Raw genomic sequence first — 21,271 nt, forward strand, 5'->3', positions numbered from 1 at the left:
ATCAATTCCAATAGATTCATGTTACCAATAATACATTCATAATACAGTATGCATCACTTTCTGTCTCTTGCATTCCAATTCCCACAGCACTTTGATGTCATATTGAACTTGCACTTTCATATCTTCCATCCCAAGTGTAGGAAAGTAGGATCTGCTTTCATGGACATTCCACAATTTTTGCTGGTGTCATTCTGTTTTCTGACTAGTCTGATTGGGATCCTCCTAATCAGGACCCCAGTCTGTGCGCTTTCTCCCTGAATTGGACCACACTTAGCACATAGGTACCCCCCAGATTGGCTACTGGTGTACCCTTGTAAGTCCCTAGTATATGGTACTAAGGTACCCAGGGCATAGTTACACCAGGAGTCCCCCGTGGCCTGAATCATGTGTTATGCCACCCATGGGAGACCACTCAAATTGTGATTACAGGCCTGCCATTGCAACCTGTGTAAGCTGGTGCTAGTACCACTTACGATCGATATAAGTTTGGTTCTATCTGAGTTCGACATGCTTAAAACCTACCAAATGAAATGCGAACATTCGCCACGTAACTGTGAACTAGTCTAATATAAAAAGAATGCTCCTACTGTGTAACTGTGTGTAAGAGCTAATGGGTTTGGTTAACAAAATCATTTGTGTTTGTCTGTAACATAAGTGGTGCTCATGTAAAGTACTCTGATACATTCAGGTCTAGTTTGCGCTATTTAAAACAAAAAAAACAAAAAAAGAAAAAGACAGACCTTTCAATCCTGATGGCAGCATGCTCGGTTATAAGTGTGAGGGTGCCCCTGCATGAGCAGGATACCCCTACATTTCCTAGAGTTTATTATCTAGGTATTGTAAGCAATGTTCCCTCTAATTATTTTCCTCTTTGTGCGGTAGTGGAGGGTGTCCGTGCACTGCAACCATGGCTATGTGCGCCAGGAACCAGACCACGCTCGTGTGCAGCCCCAAATGTCACTCTAAATGTTTACTTAAAAAGTGAAAAGATGGTGCATTTTCACACATACAGCGCCACGTTAAGGGTCTTAAGGCCGGTTTGCAAATTGGATAAGCACGCCATGATATGAATTGGTTACACAGGCAAGTACACTTCAGGTTTAGAAAAGCACAAGACTCCAACGGTGGTACAATCATAAGATTTTTACTAAATATTCTTAAGTGAAGCACTATTCATTGGGTGGGGAAATGTTGAGAGCCTACACAATATATCACATACGGACAATAAGTTACACAATTACATAACATATTTATAATTTGATCTGAAAGCTACTGAGTAATGTTGGGTTATCCCACCTGACATAGTTTGTGAAAGTTCGACATCCAGGCAAACATGGACTGTAGGAGAGGGCCGTTCAGACACGTGAAGTGGCATCACTAGATGGGTGACAGGGTTGCTTCTCACGGCGATCCTTGCCATTTTTCCAGTGCTGATAAACTCTATCTAGGTCAACTTTCCCATTCAGGAGGTAGGCCTTTGTCCTCATCAGCATATCCAAATACTTCTGGTCTAGTCTATTCCTCAATTTACTTTTGATAGTATTCATAAGGCTGAATCCGCGTTCATAATCTGCACTAGATGCTTGAAAAGTTGCACAGACATCAACAAGCTGAGACACCACAATATACTGAGCAGCATTGCGTACAGTGAAATTCACCATGTCATGAAAGGTGGTAAATAACCCACCCTTTACATGTTCTGCCACCACATATTTATAGTCTCTGTATTGTCGGACAACATCTTCTGGTGTTTCACAATCACCCAGGACCAAGACATTTTTATACTTTTCAACAAGTCTTTGTATATTCTCAGTCCCAAAATCAAAATGTGATGGTGTTGCTATTGCCTCGATTTCAAAACTTGCCCATTCTTTCAGCTCATCTTCAGGGAACCTTTTTTGCATGTGCTCACAAAGAAGGGAAACAAAAGACAAAATAGGCCCACTGTAAAACTCTTGCCTTTCCGTGTACTACAACATTATATCTCTAACATTGCTGCTCCAAAAGACAGTGTCCCCTAAATACTGTTCCTTAATTTGGCCAATCTTTGCTCTTGCATACTGTACAGCTTCAACAGTAGTCAAAGAACTTTTTTGGAACAGTTTGCACAAAGATGCAAATTCACTCAGGATGTCATTAAGTACTGCAAGGGAAATATGGTAGTTAGAGTCAGATAGCTTTTTGTAACAATATTTAGCAACTGGATCATTCTCTTCAACTTTCTCATGCTCAAAGTACTTAAGAACAGCCTCGTAATTCCGAATTAATGCACCAACTGCAAAATGCCTTGAAAGCCACCGGACTTCATTCAATGGTCTAAAAGAGACCACTTCACAATCAGTGACCGAAGCCATATCATCCAGCTTGGACTTCTTTGCAGGAGATCTGGAGAACACAGTGTAGACAGTCCTCGATAATGTCTCCATCTCTTTAATCATTGGAACACTCTTCCAGGCATCATCAACTCCCAAATCTTCTCGATGAGCAACACAATGCTGCTCAACTAGATGGAGAATGGATTGTTTAAGGCGAGTAGCAACACCATTATTCTTACCCAGCATCCCAGATGCACCATCGGATGTGAACATGACCATTTTCATAAGGTCCAGTTCATTGGCAATGTAGAACTCTTTCACAGCAGCAGTGATAGCCTCAGCATTACACCTAGTCAGCTTCACTATGCCCCCAAACAGTGTTTTGTGCTCTGTTGAGGTTACAGGTCGGAACTTGAAGTACAGGACGAGCATTTTTGTAACAGAAATATCAGTGCTCTCATCAATTATCAATGTGTGATACAAAGCGTTACGAAGTTCTGCCATACCTTCACAGTGTATCACGCTATTGATAGCCTCAAGGAACCTAAAAGCATAGTTCTTACTCCTCCAGCTGTCTGGTATCTTCACATACAAAGCTAGGTGGTCATGGATGTCTTATACAGATAACATTGACGTATTCATCTTGACTGCCAGCAACACATTGTTGATGAGAATCTTTATCTCCTCAGGCAGGGATCTTTGTCGTTCAACTACTTCCATTCTATTTGCTTTGTCAGTGGCAGTTTCTGTCAGCATTGCCCGCACTCCAAAACCAAACCTGGCAGCAGCACTTCTTTTTCTCAATGTCACCATGGCAGACTCGTGAACTTTGCTAATTAGATGACGTTTCAGGTAATCCAGTTTCCAGCCATCACTCCATTTCTTCCCTGTAGAAAAGTCCCCAACAATCTTGGCTTCGGCACATGCTTTGCAAACCAAGCCCGCATCTGGACTGTATTGAAATAGTTCCCCAAGTTGCACGCAAACCTTGCTTCATGATTTCTGTGTCTCAGCCTCCACAATTTCTTTCATCCACTCTTCCTTGAATACAAGGCAACATTTCTTCCTTTGTGGTGAAGCATCACACTCTGCAGAAGGTACAGCTTTGCGCTTAAACATATTTGTGATAACTGGGTTTCGCCTGCTATGCCACAAAGCCTGCAAAATAAAGGAACATGTCTGAAGTTGATGCCTATGCTCATGATTGCAACCTGTCACATAATACGGAGGCATCCCCGGAAAAACGTAGAGTGTAATTACCTGGACTTTTTTTGTCCACTGCCTTGCCCTTTCAAACTTAAATGTAGCACTGTCCATAGAGCCTGCAATAGAAGTTAAGATTATTTTAGCACATTGTGAATTTGTGATACAGCAATATACCATGTGCACCATAAGGGAACTCTATCAAACAATTACCTGCTCTGCTTGTACTCACGGATGCCTGTTCAAATGTGTGGGGTACTGTCTGTGAAACCTACAACACAAGAAAACATGGGTAAGGTATGTTGTTATACTACAATACACAAGATGCACCACAGTTTAACTATCAAACAATTACCTGCTCTGCTTATACTCATGGATGCCAGTTCAAATGTGTGGGGTAATGTCTGTGAAACCTACAACACAAGAAAACATGGGTAAGGTATGTTGTTATACTACAATACACAAGATGCACCACAGTTTAACTCTACCAAACAATTACCTGCTCTGCTTGTACTCACGTATGCCCGTTCAACTGTGAGGGGTACTGTCTGTGAAACCTACAACACAAGAAAACATGAGTAAGGTATGTTGTTATACTGCAATACACAAGATGCACCACAGTTTAACTCTACCAAACAATTACCTGCTCTGCTTGTACTCAGGTATGCCTGTTCAACTGTGAGGGGTACTGTCTGTGAAACCCACAACACAAGAAAACATGGGTAAGGTATGTTGTTATACTACAATACACAACATGTGCCACAGTTTAACTCTACCAAACAATTACCTGTTTGTTCTGCCTGTACTCACGTCTGCCTGTACAACTGTATTTGTAGCATGGTCTCACAAACCTGCAAAGGAAAAGGGGTGCAGATTGTGAATCTATTTTCCTAGCACCCCCCAAATCCAATGTGGAACATAAACAGAATTACCTTATCCTTGTGGGTACTCACGCCTAACCATTCAAATCCAAATACCTTACAGATTGCAAACCTGCAATTGAAGACAAGATGGTTAGCAAAGGCTCTAAGAGTTACAAACAATGAATGGGACTTGCCCAGATACTCCAATAGGAAAAATGACCAAATAGTTACCTGGGATTCCAGTTTAGGCAAAGAGGCACATGCCCCTATGCTTCACTATAAGCATCGATTAGGCTAAACTTATTTCCACCTCCCACACAATCCAACCACTCTCCTGCATTTTCTTTACCTTTTGCCATGTCAATGTTTTAACAGTCAATGTTTTTATGTACTACGAAAAAAATCCTACATCCTCTCCTTTTAGATGGATGCTCAGCAGGATTGTCGCATACATTCTTTCACTTTGAAGTTAGAGAAAGAAAAGTAAACACCAAGCCCCCTATGAAGCGAGAGCTTGACATTTGACCTTGTCTTTGAATGCACCGCAAATGTGACAAGATAAGACCAAGATTTAATGTTTACAGAAAGTGTGTTTCTGGAACCAATATGGTAATCAAAGTTTGGGCAATCGGAGAGACGAACTCAAGCTGGACAGCATAAACCAAATTAGTCCAGCAAATAGAAAGCATGACAAAGTGAGTTACAAAACCCTTAGCCAACGATAAGCAATGGCAAGAATGCATTCCTATTGCAGCTTTCTGAATGTGTCCAAAATGTCTCTAGCAAACAAGACAGCGCAAGGCTTTCAGCTAAAAAAAATGAAAGCTGGCAGGAAAACTACACATTGCTGCAGGTAGGCAGGGACGAAGTTCAGTGACCAACCCGGGGATGACAGGAATGGGCAACATTGATACAAGTGGTTAGGGAAGTAGTGCACTCACAGATCAGGAGGTGGCAGAAATAAAAAACGTCTGTGCAAGGGGGCAGGAAAGAAAAAACTTTCTGGGGTAGAGAACAACAGCGGCAGCGAAAGTGGCTGGGAAGGGCCCATGGTTAGCACTGAGCACTCAGTTAGGCTACCTTAAAGCAATGCATGTTGTCACCGGGTGCTGGCTTCCTGGGGGCGCCGTATTTGCACGTTTATTATGTTCTTTAAAGCACCTGCGGCCATGTTCCTTTCCTCCAGCAATTACCAGGCCACACAAAAATGTCAAGTTAACTCCTGTGATTAATGTTCTTCCAGGAGAGAGATTGGAGTTTTGTATCGTTCATGTTTTGACTTCTGTGAAGGTAGTGCAGAGGGTTAATATGCCTGCTGCACAGAACGTGTACCATGTAGGTTACAGAGTGCATATAATGTAAATAGATCAGCAGGTTACTGCTTTTAAAAGAGACCTCCCTTCTTTACTTGCAATTTATAACCTAAGTTGTAATATAGAATAGTGAGGCATTAACTTTCATCATAGAACTGCATACACACTGTAAAGTTTACATTAGAGCATAGATTAATGTTGCAAAAATGGGTTAATTTGGATACAAATCGATTCTTTTTATTAAACAAAACTCTCAACTATGCTGTTTCTTTTTTTATTGACTGAGTTTGTGCTTCTCCACACCAAGCACTCCTAAACTATACGGCCTACCATGATGTGACTCCTACACTTTTAGTCCTTTGGCTTATGTAGCATTTCCTATACGCTGATTTACACACGTATGTTTGATTGTCTATGTGTAATTTGTGTGTGATGCAAAGTGCCTCTGAAATCCTTTAATGGTATGAGTACCATACCAAAGACATCTTGCCCACATGCCACCACTGTCTGAATGGTACCTTTAGCCACCCAGTTGCCATCTCAGCAATACCATTCCTCTAGGGGGTTGTTAAGAGCGGTGCGGCTGTGCCCAATACTGGAGAACGCTAAAGACCCTACATTTCTATGAAGGTCAACTGCATGCCATTATCCATTATGATCACTGACAGAAATCCTTCATGTAAAATTTCCTTCAATAGACCGACTGTCTTTCTGGTGGTAATCTCCTTCATAAACATTACCACCAGCCATTACTGCCGCAGACGGAACCTGGAACACCAGAACTGACTGTGTTCCACATTCCTCCAGAACACAGAGAAAGGCTATGCAAACACAGTCTTATAGGACTTAACATACAATACAAGTCACAGACTTATTTTAACTCCAGTGTGAGGAAATGAATGGCTTTCAGCAACTGAGAACGACTGTGGAAGAACATAAGAGCACCCCTGGTTCATAGAATCATCGGGTTCTTGTTACTACATGACTGCCGCGCATTAAACTTACCGTCCAATGTCATCATATTGAGGAAGGTAGATTTAATGGAGAGGTCCGCTGTATAAAAGCGAAGTTTATTAAGAAGATGCCAAACTGGGTTGCAGGATCAAAATCGAAATTAGAGTAGTAATCAATTAGCAGAACCTTGCTATAATTGCAGATGTGTGTCCCTCTAAGGAAGTTGAATGCTACACCCCATAGAGCACACCATTCTGTAATCGAGCAGTTGCCAGAAAAAAATTATAATTCTGCATTGGAAAGGATACAACTACCTCTAGAACACGGAGATAATACTTATTTATGAGCATTAGATTAAGTCATGAGCCAAAGAAGACACCCTCAGTTTCCTCATATTGTTTCTGGCAGGTCAAACCTTCGGGCGGTGAATGATTCTAGTTGCATCAAAAATATCGTATAGCGGTCAGGCGTGGCTTGCCCTCCCTTCATCCGCCCGCCATTTTGTGGATTTCCACATTTCCTCACAAGGTCTCTTGCAATTTTTACTCGGCGCCCAGCGGAGGGGTTTTTTACGACACTTGAATATTGCATTCCTACATCAGCGAGGAGTCTTCGTTTACAGCCTGCTATGACTCCTGATATTTCCTACATTTGTTTTTGCTGACATTTTCTTTTTCTGGATTTATCTATCAATTTGTGGAACTTTTCTTCTCTACACAAGCCATATCTGAGTATTGCAGCATGTTGTTTTTGCCATTCTCGCAATCTCTCTTTGTTTCACTACCTGCATGACGCTCCTTTTATTCCATGCAAAGCTCTTGCGTAACCTTTTCTTCTTTGATGTGATTCACTTAGCTCTGTCCTTCTGGCTGTGACGAACCCACTTAAAGACTACCACATGTCATTGCGGCCTCTGTTTTTCTTTTGACATTCAGGGCTTTTTGCGGAACTTTTCTTTTATGCTACTAACTTGACTGCAATTTGTGCTCTTCTTCTGCTGTGCCTAGACACCTGCGTCCTCTCACTGGTCTCATTGACTCCTTTCAATTGTTGTAATGAGCTTTCATGGGGAAACTTCGCAACTTGAAGCTCACCTCTACTTCTAAAGTTCCGGTTGGTCCGGATTCTGACTCCCCTATTCCAGACATGGAGGAAAGCCGTTCATCAAAATCAGAAACACCGCACGGAGCCATTCCAAAGGCTTCCAACGTGGGTAAAACGCCATCCTCTTTGGTTTCTTCTAAACGTCTTAAAAAAGATCCACCTTCTCCTGGGAGTTCTTCGTCCTCTTCCTCTATGGATCTCATATTAGAGGAATTACGTGCTTTCAAGCCTTTTATGGAAGCCACAACCAAAAATATGCAGGCAATGCAGGAGAAGTGGTCATCTCTGGATGCACGTGTTCTCACCTTGGAACAATCCACAGACTCCTTGCAATCCTCTTGTTCTCGTATTTTCGTCCATGGAGGCGGAGATCCTACTACTTAAGCGACAGACAGAAGATTTGGAGAACAGGAATCGCAGAAACAACCTACGCCTTTACGGCCTTCCGGAACTTTCAGAAGGGTCTAATCCCACCGCCTTCTTCCAGTCCTTCCTTGCTAAGATCTTGGATACACCAGCTCTATCGTCTATCAACATTCAACGAGCTCACCGTCTTGGTCCTAGAGTTGCTACCAAACCTAGAGGTGTCATCATGCTTTTCCTTCAATATACCTACCTTCTTCAAGTTCTTTCAGCTGCCAAACTCAAGAAGCAGATCATTTGGGAAGGTCATCATCTCTACATATCACAGGATGTCTCCAGGGCCACTGCAGAACGCAGGAAGAAGTTCTTGGACATGAGACCGCAGCTTAGAGCCCTCAATGCTAGATACGGTCTTTTGCATCCTTGTCTCTTCAAGGTTACTTATAAAGACAAAACAACCACCTATGAGGATCCTGCGGCCTTACAGGCCTTTCTTCGCCGACATGGTCCTTATGTCATGGATATGTCCAACCCTGGATGACTGTCTTATTAACTATCTTTGTTAATGCATTTGAACGTGGTTCTGATTTTTCTTTGTTCGCACTGTTGATGTTATGAGGCACTCAATGTTGTTCTTATATGTCTTATCATATGTGTTCACCTTTTCTCCATCCCATCTCTCTTCTTATTCCTTGTACACTCAAGTAATTATCCTCAGCAGTTATTCCTCTTCATCACATCACCTCGTTTTTACCCTACTCTCCCCTCGTGCTGCCTTTTTTGGATGTCATAATACTTGAGGTTTTGATGTTTGCTCTGGATGTTCTTGTCGTCGTCTCCTGCCACCACCATCCCCCTTATTTGTTTGGTTTTCTCATTTTTGTAAGTATGTCTTTCAGTCGTTCGTTTCGGACATGTACTGTCTCTTTATTCTCTATTGTTGCTGTCCTCTTTCCTACTTCTCATATCATGAACTCTTCTCAACTCTACTCTTTATCCTCTTTTACTTCTTTCCTTCTCTATCTCTTCTTTTCTGGAATTATCATTGTTCTCATCCTTGACTCCTTTTTTCTCCGTTGTATTTTTATGCATTACTAAGCATGTTGCTTCTAGTTGATTTCTAAATTGTTTCATTCCGTGTAACGACATGGAACATTAAGGGATTAAATAATCCTGTTAAAAGGCAGAGAGTTTTCTTGCATTTAGAAAGACTTAAAACTGATGTTGCCCTCCTTCAAGAAACTCATCTTGCTGAACCGGAGGCTTTGAAACTTAAACGTTGCTGGGTAGGTCATGTTCTTTGCTCTCCTACGACATCTAGGAAGAATGTTGTTGTACTTTTGTTACATAAAAAGTTAAATGTTTCCTCGATTACTCATGAAAGTGATGTTGATGGCCGTTGGCTTATTGTTGATTTACTCATTAATAACATCCCACTTACCCTTTTTAATGTATACGCTCCTACTGAAATCGATAGATCTTTCTGGCCTGCTATTTCTTTCAGGTTGTCTTCTCTTACTGGAGATTATATACTCCTTGCTGGAGACTGCAATCAGATTGTGGATCCCTTCCTTGACCGATACTCAAAAGTCACATTTGCCCCCTCTAGAATGCACACGCAATTTCTGAACTCCTTTAAAAATAATGCCCTAGTAGATATTTGGAGACTATGCAATCCTGACGTTCGAGAATATAGCTTCTTCTCCCCTCCTCATCAATCCCAATCCCGTATCGATCATATCTTTCTCAGCACACCCTTATCCCAACACGCTATTCGCTCAGAGATTGGCTCCATTTTACTTTCAGACCATGCCCCAGTTTTTGTAGACCTAGATTTACTTCCATTCTCTCCGCAATCTGGCAGATGGCGATTTAACAATGCTTTACTTTTAGACCCCACTTTTGGTACTGAATTTACTGCTTTTGCCAAGGAATTTTTTCTTTTAAATCAAACCCCTGATTCTCCCTTTGTTATGGTTTGGGATTCATTTAAACAGCCTCTAGGGGTTTTATTATTAATTTTGTGTCACGGCGGAAAAAGTTACAAGCGGCCAAATCTGAGAAAATATTAGCTGACATGAAGGCTTTAGAACATGCTTACTTCACCTCTAAATCTGATTCATCCCTTAAATCTCTTATTGATGCAAAAATCTTTTTTAATAAATTTACAACAGATGCCGCTTCTAATATCCTGCTCAAATGTAATTCTAGATATTATGGAGGTAAGAATAAAATGGGGAAGCTCTTGGCCAACTACTTAAAGATTCGCAAAGAACGCACAAAAATCCAATCTATTAAAACCTCTTCTGGTGAATCCACATTTAAAGATAAAGAAATTCTTACGGAATTTGCTAAATTCTATGATACGCTTTATACTCCAGAACAAACTCCTACACCTGATGATCTTCTTGCTTATTTTCAATCCATCCCTTCTCCCCGGATCTCACATGTTGATTTTCGCACTTTGGAACAAGACATTTCTCTTTCTGAAATCGCCCATGCTGTTCCTAAACTTCACCATGGTAAATCTCCAGGCCCTGATGGCTTTACAATTGAATTTTACAGCCACTTTGCCTCTCTTCTTCTTCCCAAACTCCTACTTTTATTTCAATCTTTTTCTGACGCCGGCTCGTCTAGCGGCTCCTTTCAACAAGCCTTAATTTGCTTAATTCCAAATGAAGATAAAGATCACTCCTTATGAAAAAATTATAGACCAATATCTCTGGTCAACACTGATTACAAAATTCTAGCGAAAATATTAGCCTTACGTATGGACCCTCTTTTACCGGATATCATCGGACCAGAACAATCTGGTTTTGTCAAGGAGCGTCTCTCATTAGATAATTCCCGAGTTTTTCTCAACATACTTGACAAATCTTCTTCTCTCACTCTTCCTTTCGCAGCTATCTCCCTAGATGCAGAAAAGGCTTTTGATCGGATTGGGTGGGATTTCATGTTTCAGGCTTTACGTTGGATTGGTATTCCTCCTAAATTTATTTCTATTATATCTTTACTTTACTCCAACCCCCAAGCTTCTATTTTTGTTAATGGGATGTCCTCGGATTACTTTTCTTTGCATAGAGGGGTTAGGCAAGGTTGCCCATTGTCTCCCTTACTTTTTATTTTAGCCTTAGAACCCTTCCTTACTAAAATTCGTTTAGACAACACTATTTCTGGTTTTCATTTTGGTTCCCAACAAGTCAAACTCTCGGTTTATGCCGATGATATTCTTTTCTATTGCTCCGACCCTGCCACTTCCATTCCCTCTTTTCTTCAACAAGGTTCTTCTTTTTCTGCAGTCTCCGGATATCGCCTGAATGCCGACAAGTGTGAAATTCTACCTTTAAATCCTCTTTGTCAGAAACATCTTTTTTCTTGTACAGGTTTTTCATGGCAACCATCCAAAATCAAATACCTAGGGGTCTGGTTTGCTCCTTTGTTATCCGATACTCTCAAACTAAATTTTGACTATGTATATAAAAAATGGATACAGCTATCACTCGTTGGCATCCGCTCTTTTTGTCCTGGTGGGGAAGACTCAACTCTATAAAGATGATGCTATCTCCCCTGCTTCTTTATACTATTTCGATGCTTCCTTTACACATCCCCCTCTCTTTCTTTAAGAAGATTGATTCTTTATTACAGAAATTCTTGTGGAACGGTAAACGTCCTCGAATAGCCCTCGCTTCCTTGCGTAAAGACAAAGCTCAATCTGGAGTGCGCTTTCCCGATTTCAAACAATATCACCATGCTTTTTCCCTGAAACAATCGATTTGCTGGTTTTCATCTAATATGCCACACCATCCCCCTGTTTGGCTAAACATGGAATCTTCTTTCATTTCCCCTTTTACCTTCCGTGAATTCTTGTCCTTTACATCTTCTTTAACTGGTCTCCGCTCGCCTATTCTTTCACACTCTCGTAAACTCCTTTCTCCCTACTTAAATTCATCTTATCCATCTCTTCTCTCCCTTCACGAACAACCGATTTGGAATAACTCTCTTCTCAAAATCAATAACCGTACCATATATTGGAAAACTTGGCATTCTCGAGGACTATCCTGGATATCTCAATTATTATCTCAAGATACACCTCTCTCATTTCAGGATCTTCAATCTCTTTTCTCTTTGCCCGTTTCTGCCCAAACACAATACAACACCCTTTATCCAGTCTTGCTTTCATATCTTCAAACTCTTCCATCCTCCAACGAGACTCCTGTAGATCGCAGACCCACTTCCCTTCTATGGGAAACTTCTCCTTCTGCATCCGCTTTATATAATTGTTTCCGTCTTACCAATGATAGATTAAAATCTCGTACTGAACTTGCATGGGAGCTGGACTTTTCTCAGACCTGGCCGGTCCTTTTTTGGGACAAAATTTGGACTAAACTCCATAAGACCTCCAGAGCTGCTAACACTACCCAGACTTTATTTTTCATTTATCACAGAATTTTATTTACCCCACTTGCCTTATCCCGTTTTTCAACAGACACTCCCTCTTCCTGTTGGTCCTGTACATGCCCCTCTGCTGACCTCAAACATATGTTGTTCGACTGCCCTCCTACCTCCCAGTTCTGGCAGTTGGTCTGGAAGCAAATTCAAAAGATTTTTCAGTTTCAGGTCCCCTTTTCGCCCTCACTAGTTTTCCTTGGCTCCCTCTCGTCGGATCTTCCTCGCCCCTCCAGTCACTACCCTTTACTTGACCTTTTTCTCGCTGTAGCTTTTCATGTTATCACCTCTAAATGGAAACAAGCTGCGAATGTTACCTATCAATCCTGGTGTAATGCAATTTGTTTTAATCATCGTTTAGACACCAATTATGTATCCCCCATCTCCCTAGCTATTAAACGTGACCTGCTTTGGCTCCCTTTGGTAACATATCTCTCTCCCTCAGCTCCTGTTCATCCCTCTCCTGCTCCGGATACAGTTGAAGTTCGCAAACCCCTGTGATTTCCTTATTACCTGTTTATTTCTTCATATATTTGATTACTACTATTATTGTGTTTCTATATATTGTATTTTGCTTTTTGTATTTCTATTTATACGATATGTTCATAATTTTTCATGCTTGTAATGCTTACTTTTATGAAATTTTTATTTTTAATATTTATTTCCTCCATTTGCTTATTGTAACTATTCTCCTCCCCTCCCCATTCCCCCATTCTCCCCCCTTTTTCTACTCCTTAATAAATCAAACTTAAAAAAAAATATATAGCATAGCTTTTTTTTTCTTTTACCTAAACCTTCATCTATTGTACTGAGTAGCTGATGACTGGTTACTAAAAGTCAGGAAATGAGTAGAGGTAAATGTGCATAGGTCGTCAGATTTCAGGCGATAGTTGGGAAATGGGGAATTTAATGTTTGTTTCAGGCATATGACAAACAAATTAGGAGTAACTGCACAAACCCGACAGACTGGCCAGTGGCATAGTGAGAACAAGGGCTGCATTTTATGTGATACCTGCAATGGCTGCATTAAAGAAAATAGATTAAAGGGGATCAAAAATTAGAAAGCTAAAAACACTGCATTGAATAAACAGCTACAGTTACTCCACACTATTATTGGCAAAATTCAGGACACCGCAGTCAGCATCTTGAGGACAAAACAATATAAATCATCGAGTCGGTAAAGGTACCAAATGACATCTTCAGTGGAGTGAAATCCCTTCTGGAATTAAAAAGCATTGCTGGAGAAGACGCTTGCTGAACCCCTGAGAAACATGTTGAATGTTTACCCTAAAGTACAGAGGATATCTTCGATCTTTTCCATGAAATGCCCAGACCCTACATCCACCCACTGGAGACTGACAATCACGTTCAGCTTTAAACAACAGTATGTCTTAGCTCCCCAACCTACTGGACAGACGTCTCATCAACCCCACTCTTGGCTATGACACTTTGCCCAGAAGCGAAAACACCATAATAGCATTTCAGATAATGGCATTTTATTGGCGTATGTAACTACAGTTGTGTTTCTTTTAGCAGCTGGTTTTCTAAAGACACAAAGCTCTAAGCCCATTTCATTATGAAAAGAGGCAAACACTAGAAGGAAAAACAAACACCACCAACTACTAAAACAGGTCTATTTGAAAGAATCCCAACTCTGGGGGCTACCCCTCTTTCATGTATATATCAGGGATGGTGCTGGCGCAGGGGTTTATGCTGCTCCTGACATCAACTGTTGCCATCGTCCATCCACCACTCACAAAAAATCGCAGCTGCTCAACAAATAGCATTGTTTTGTGACATATCAGGTTTGACTAAATGGTCTCAGACCTGTCCAGACCCAACACAGAGGCTTCTCTGCCATTCTCCCACCCCTCTTGGTGTAAGCCAAGGGCTGAGAACATTCAATTTGCACACCTATATTCTCTGCTCCCTGCTTCAAAACTCCCCTTAAAAAGGGTTACTCTATTCACGAGCGGCGATTAATATGGCTATTTAAATAAAAGCACTCCATCTCCCCCGCAGCCTTGTGTTATTACCAAACCAATACAGTCAAGTTAAAAACACTACGTGTATTTCTAGGCTAATCTGCCTTGTTTGGAGACTTGCTGTATTGTTTTTGTAGTAACGCGAGACTGCAGGGGAGATGGAGTGATTTATTTAAGAATCCATGTTAATTGCAGCCCCTTCACGAGCGGCGATTAACATGGATATTTAAATAAAAGCACTCCATCTCCCCTGCAGCCTTGCATTACTACAAAAACAATACAGCAAATTTAAATCCACTCTATGCAAACTAGGCAACCCAGACACATCCAGCCTGCCAGTGTTATTAGACAAACTTATGAAACAAGGACTTATTACATTCAAGATTTACAATCTACTTTCAGCATCTACAACCCCTTTACAATGGCATATTGCCACGAATTGGAACATGGCAAAAGATTTGGCGCTCCCCTTTTCAAGTGAAAAATCTCCCCCATACTCGCAGATTTTGGATAATCTACAAAGCATTTTGGATTGAAAAGCTCCATAAACTAGGCTGTATCGATTCTCAGCTGTGATGGAATTGGAACTCAGAAATATGCTTCTACACTGCAAACACATCCTCCCACTCAGGGATCAGATTCAGAGTTTATTACGAATGTTGTTTAATAGTAGATTTACTAGAGATACCGCTAATGCATCACTTGGCATATTTGCATCTCCGACCACACCACCCCTCAATGCCGCAGACCTTCTACTTATCAACCTGACGCTAATCTTGGACATTAAACTAATATTGTTATAGTGAAAAAGTGCTTTGAACAAATCATATCACACTTAGTAGGTATAGCTTTGTTTATAAGAAGTGCTGATAACAATATATATCATTCGGCAAACTCTCTCCTCCCCCACAAGATTATTTGGGATGTTCTACACGTCTATGTCCACTCACGCAAGCCACCCTAGAATCTCCATCATTATTTAGTCTTCCTAATCACATAGGGACTCCCACCGCTTCCTCTTTGTTGATACTCAAACTTACAAGCTATTAGCTGGACAATATCCGTTTCACTTGCTGTATTGTTTTTGTAGTAACGCGAGGCAGCGGGGGAGATGGAGCGCTTTATTTAAGAATCCATGTTAATTGCAGCCCCTTCACGAGCGGCGATTAACATGGATATTTAAATAAAAGCACTCCATCTCCCCTGCAGCCTCGCGTTATGTTATGATCTTCTATGTCCATTATGGAGCATGGAGCTCCGTGTTTTTGTATTCTAAATTCTAGTTGTGTGTGGATGTTCTCTACCCTGGCAGTTGCTGTCTGACTGGCCAGGGGAGAGCCACGCTTTTTCTTATTCAGGATTACCTAAGAGAATAAACCTTTTATTCTTTCACCATTACTTCGTCACGTCATTTGATTGACCTACAACACGTTACTACAAAAACAATACAGCAAGTCTGCAAACAAGGCAGATTAGCCTTTTTAAACTTGCTGTATTGTTCTGATAGTAACGCGAGGCTGCGGGGAAGATGGAGTGCTTTTATTTAAATATCCATGTTAATCGCCGCTCGTGAAGGGGCTGCAATTAACATGCAGCCTGATTCATCAACGGGCCGTTTTGCGAGCCCCTAATATCGAATCATAGCGATTCGCTATTAAGGACTCGCAAAACGGTAATCATGTAGGAATCGCATAATAAAATGCGATTCCTACTGATTCCTTATTTGCGATTAGCAAATTGCTAATCCCAAATAAGGAATAACTCGCCATTCATTCCTATGGGCCAAAAGGCCCATAGGAATGAATGGGGAGTATTCCTTATTTGCGATTAGCAATTAGCTAATCGCAAATAAGATTGTGATTTGAAGGGTGCCAGGGATGTCCACAGGACACCCTGTAGCACCCCTCAAATGAAATTTCACACAGGTGTTGCACACACCCATGTCCAAAGGACACGTGTGTGTGTAACATGCAACTCAGAAAAATGCATTTAAATGCATTTTTCTGAGTTTTCGCAATTTACCGCGAGGTCTGACCTCGCGGTAAATTGCGGCAAGAAATTGCGAATTCGCAAATTTAAATTGGATGTTGAATTGGATTTAAGGAATCTCTAATAGAGATTCCTTAAATGTAATTCCTCGCACATTTGCGACATCGCAATTAGCGATTTTTGCATTTGGGATGCAGAATCCCAAATGCAAAAATCGCTCTCGCAAAGGGCCGGATTCTCAGAATCCGGCCCCTTGCGAGCGCAATTTAGGTTCATGAATCGGGCGGATGGATTCTTAAATAAAGCAATCTCCCCCGCAGCCTCGCGTTACTAATTAAAACATTACAGCAAAGAAAGGCGCTTCAGGTAAACACTTAAAGCAAACACCAAGTGGTCAAAAGGAAACACTTACCTTCGCTCCTTTCGCCGCCGTCTCCTGTAATCTGGAAATGCCTGATTTTCGCTACGCACGTCTTTTAAAAGCGGCGGTGGTGCGAATACTCTCGCGGGATGTGCCCTCTGTGCGCGCACCAAACATGGGACTGCGCGCTCGGGGGTAGAGAAGTGCGCGCGCGGGCGGCCGCGCGGCTTCTTGGGAACAGTGGTTGTAAGTGCATCAGCCATAATGATACATAGAGTGGCCATACGCTACTATACGATGGCTAACTTTAAACTGGCTGTGACGAACCCTGGCATGTTTGGTATCATACCCCAACATTGTAAATGGTGTTGGAGGTATGAATCCCTGCACTTTGGGGCTTCTTCAGGAAGCCCTCTGTGCTCCCAGTCACAGTCTTCCAGAGTCTGACAGCAAGTTACAGCTGCGGCCGGTCACAGACACGATTCTGCCCTCCTTTTTTTTAAATTTTTTTTTTTTTTATTGAGAGTTCATAAACATACAATGTAATACATAAAAACTTTTCATTGTAAATACATAAATACATAAATACCAGCATTAATAAAAATTCTCTAGCATTATGATAAAAGGAGGAGCACGAACCTGCCTTCACCAAAAACACCTAAGAATGGTAGACATACATTATAGCTGCGATGGAATAGCAGCCATTAAACCTTTGCCGCCCTCCAGGCAGCAACTGGTGCCCAAAGTCGTAGACCCATTTCCCTTGTTTTAATGCCCTTTAGCTCATACAGTGCTTCCTCAATATTGTGTATTCCCAGCATCCTACAGATCCACATTTGAAAGGTTAGTGCTTCAATATCCTTCCATGCTGCACTGTTTAAAATCCTCAATACTGCTACAGCTATAAAAACTAGAGCTTCAACCTCAATGCTCAAATTCAATTTAACATCAAATCCAATAATCAACAAAGTTGGGGATAGATTAATTCTACTGTAAATGGGGGGTCAGGATGCACACCTCGTAATCCAATTTATCAAAGTTATTTCATTTCATCTGATGCTTGCGTGCTGATTGGGTGTAGTGCCATGCCCTACCGGCACTAAAGTTAACTACTTCACTGTAATGGGGGCTACATCTAGCCCCGAACAAACGCACAGCTGAATGTGCATAATTGCATGAATTTTTACCAATTTTCTAAAACCATATTTGTCCATTTTACTCCTTAATTTTCCAGATTTATGACCATTATTCTTCTGTTTTAGTTCGAGTCCACACGCTTAAGTTGTACATGCTGTTTCCGAATTTTTACTGTTCAACTATGTCTATCCAGACTTTAAGAATGAACAGGACTAGAGCATAAATTCATTTCAGGCAGTGTTTATTTTAAAAATACCCAATGCATTTCGGGCTGAACGCCCTTCTTCGGGGGTCTCTGTAAACAAATAAAAATAATCACAGTCACCAATCGATTATAGCATTACCAACTACTAAAACCATTTTGATTCAAACTACTATTCTGTTTCAAAGAACATTGATACATTTAAAAGGCTTTTCGCCACAGTTCTATGCTTGGCAAGTGTCCCTGAGTATACGGCGCGTTCATTAATTTGTTCCTGTCTGTTTAAATCCTTGTCGCATTGCCATTATCCAAACTGTTGAAACCTCCCCATCATACAATTCATTACGTTCGTTTTTACATGCTGTGAAAACCTCCCCTTTGCCCGTTTCCTTACGTACAAGTTTCTCACAAGTAACTTTTTAGTATTCCCTGGTGTTCTCTTACTGGTGTGCCCCTTCGATAGCCCTCCTCATTCAAAATCCTCTGCATTCGCCCCTTTCCTAGATCATGACCCGTGTACACATTGCCGTAGCCTGTCTCCCATGCTTCACTTCTATTCCATAATTACTAAATGTTTCAATCTTTCTCTGTGCCCACCCCTCTACCATTCATGCTTTAGCACCAAACCAGGCTCTTGCACTGTGTTCTACTTGTAACGTACCTGCCTTCAGTTGTTTAAAAATCGCACGTTCTTCCTCCGTTAAGACAGCCTCATCTCCCTCCCTGAAACCCTTTCTTATAAACCCCTGGTTGCAACTTCCTAATTAAGCTCCCCGTTCAAATTTCCCGCCCTTCAGGTGTCCCTCATTACATTTTATACTCGGAACAATACAATGCCCATAATGCAATTCAAAGTGGTTTTGACAGTTTTAACTCAATGCAACTCACGGTAATATAACCGAATTTAAAATCATGGTATGCCAAATGGTGCTCAACACATAAAGTGTAAATATTAAATGTCATTTCCGTCTACAGAAAGTCTCTGAGCGTCGCTGACACTGTCCTCAGTGAACCAAATCGATGTTCGTGGCGCGCAGACTCGTTTTCATAGCCATGATTTCTTCTATATTCTTTATCTTCATCTTTGGGTGCTATCCTGATGTAGGGCATTTTGGATTAACTGCACTGTAAATGGGGGGTCAGGATGCACACCTCGTAATCCAATTTATCAAAGTTATTTCATTTCATCTGATGCTTGCGTGCTGATTGGGTGTAGTGCCATGCCCTACCGGCACTAAAGTTAACTACTTCACTGTAATGGGGGCTACATCTAGCCCCGAACAAACGCACAGCTGAATGTGCATAATTGCATGAATTTTTACCAATTTTCTAAAACCATATTTGTCCATTTACAGTGCAGTTAATCCAAAATGCCCTACATCAGGATAGCACCCAAAGATGAAGTTAAAGATGAAGATAAAGAATATAGAAGAAATCATGGCTATGAAAACGAGTCTGCGCGCCACGAACATCGATTTGGTTCACTGAGGACAGTGTCAGCGACGCTCAGAGACTTTCTGTAGACGGAAATGACATTTAATATTTACACTTTATGTGTTGAGCACCATTTGGCATACCATGATTTTAAATTCGGTTATATTACCGTGAGTTGCATTGAGTTAAAACTGTCAAAACCACTTTGAATTGCATTATGGGGATTGTATTGTTCCGAGTATAAAATGTAATGAGGGACACCTGAAGGGCGGGAAATTTGAACGGGGAGCTTAATTAGGAAGTTGCAACCAGGGGTTTATAAGAAAGGGTTTCAGGGAGGGAGATGAGGCTGTCTTAACGGAGGAAGAACGTGCGATTTTTAAACAACTGAAGGCAGGTACGTTACAAGTAGAACACAGTGCAAGAGCCTGGTTTGGTGCTAAAGCATGAATGGTAGAGGGGTGGGCACAGAGAAAGATTGAAACATTTAGTAATTATGGAATAGAAGTGAAGCATGGGAGACAGGCTACGGCAATGTGTACACGGGTCATGATCTAGGAAAGGGGCGAATGCAGAGGATTTTGAATGAGGAGGGCTATCGAAGGGGCACACCAGTAAGAGAACACCAGGGAATACTAAAAAGTTACTTGTGAGAAACTTGTACGTAAGGAAACGGGCAAAGGGGAGGTTTTCACAGCGTGTAAAAACGAACGTAATGAATTGTATGATGGGGAGGTTTCAACAGTTTGGATAATGGCAATGCGACAAGGATTTAAACAGACAGGAACAAATTAATGAACGCGCCGTATACTCAGGGACACTTGCCAAGCATAGAACTGTGGCGAAAAGCCTTTTAAATGTATCAATGTTCTTTGAAACAGAATAGTAGTTTGAATCAAAATGGTTTTAGTAGTTGGTAATGCTATAATCGATTGGTGACTGTGATTATTTTTATTTGTTTACAGAGACCCCCGAAGAAGGGCGTTCAGCCCGAAATGCATTGGGTATTTTTAAAATAAACACTGCCTGAAATGAATTTATGCTCTAGTCCTGTTCATTCTTAAAGTCTGGATAGACATAGTTGAACAGTAAAAATTCGGAAACAGCATGTACAACTTAAGCGTGTGGACTCGAACTAAAACAGAAGAATAATGGTCATAAATCTGGAAAATTAAGGAGTAAAATGGACAAATATGGTTTTAGAAAATTGGTAAAAATTCATGCAATTATGCACATTCAGCTGTGCGTTTGTTCGGGGCTAGATGTAGCCCCCATTACAGTGAAGTAGTTAACTTTAGTGCCGGTAGGGCATGGCACTACACCCAATCAGCACGCAAGCATCAGATGAAATGAAATAACTTTGATAAATTGGATTACGAGGTGTGCATCCTGACCCCCCATTTACAGTGCAGTTAATCCAAAATGCCCTACATCAGGATAGCACCCAAAGATGAAGATAAAGAATATAGAAGAAATCATGGCTATGAAAACGAGTCTGCGCACCACGAACATCGATTTGGTTCACTGAGGACAGTGTCAGCGACGCTCAGAGACTTTCTGTAGACGGAAATGACATTTAATATTTACACTTTATGTGTTGAG

At 41.2% G+C, this 21,271-nt stretch overlaps 1 pseudogene; it reads right to left on the reverse strand.

Annotated features, from left to right (window-relative positions):
• Nucleotides 1-1,355: 1,355 nt before the first annotated feature.
• On the reverse strand, nt 1,356-3,071 carry LOC147697169 (zinc finger protein 862-like; annotated as a pseudogene).
• Nucleotides 3,072-21,271: the final 18,200 nt, after the last annotated feature.

Source organism: Lissotriton vulgaris, chromosome 8, assembly GCF_964263255.1.
Source record: "Lissotriton vulgaris chromosome 8, aLisVul1.2, whole genome shotgun sequence".
NCBI lineage: Eukaryota > Metazoa > Chordata > Amphibia > Caudata > Salamandridae > Lissotriton > Lissotriton vulgaris.